Source organism: Nicotiana attenuata, unplaced genomic scaffold (genome assembly GCF_001879085.1).
Source record: "Nicotiana attenuata strain UT unplaced genomic scaffold, NIATTr2, whole genome shotgun sequence".
NCBI lineage: Eukaryota > Viridiplantae > Streptophyta > Magnoliopsida > Solanales > Solanaceae > Nicotiana > Nicotiana attenuata.
Genome location: NW_017683570.1, coordinates 7,451 through 8,367, shown reverse-complemented (window position 1 = coordinate 8,367; position 917 = coordinate 7,451).

Sequence of the window (917 nt, the reverse complement as noted above, 5' to 3'; positions counted from 1 at the left end):
GAGAGGATGGATCTTCCCCCAGTCACGGATGACTGGACAGTACAAGCCTTCACTCAAGGATTGAACGCCAACAGCTCAGCCGCATCCAGGCAATTAAAGCAAAGTCTGATCGAGTTTCCAGCAGTTACGTGGGCAGACATCCATAACCGGTACCAATCGAAGATAAGGGTAGAGGACGACCACAGCGGAGCAAGTTCGGATTCACCATCCACACATAGGAATTTCGATCGACCTCGTAGGGAAAACTACAAAGATTCGAGACCGAACAAGGAAAGATATCGGCCGTATCAGGATGATAGGAGGCCTAAATTTACGAGGAACGACCGCGGCTATGAGAGGAACAGAAGACCGTTACCGAAGGCCAACCTCGGGAAAGCCGTCGATAGACAGGAAGCACCCCGATTAGCTAAATATAATTTCAGTGTCGATTCGGCTACCCTGGTGTCGGCGATCGGACGTATCAAAGAAGCCCGATGGCCCATACCCGTACAGTCCGATCCATCGAGGAGGGATCCCAAGTTAATATTTAAGTACCACAACACACATGGCCACAGAACCGAAGATTGCAGGCAACTGCGGGAGGAAGTTGCCCGGTTGCTCGATGAAGGTTACCTTCGAGAATTTCTCAGTGATCGGGCCAAAAATCATTACGAAAATCGAGATCGACCAGCCGATAGGAAGGAACCCCGGCACACCATAAACATGATAATTGGAGGGGAAGACGCACCTCAAGTACCAATACTGAAACGTATCAAGATATCGATCACAAGGGAGAAGCGGATCAGGGATTATGCACCAGAGGGAACACTATGTTTTAGCAACGAGGAAATCGATGGACCAGCACAACCCCATAACGACGCTTTGGTAATATCCATGATGGTCCGAGACACTAAAGTCAAGCGTGTCTTGGTCGATCC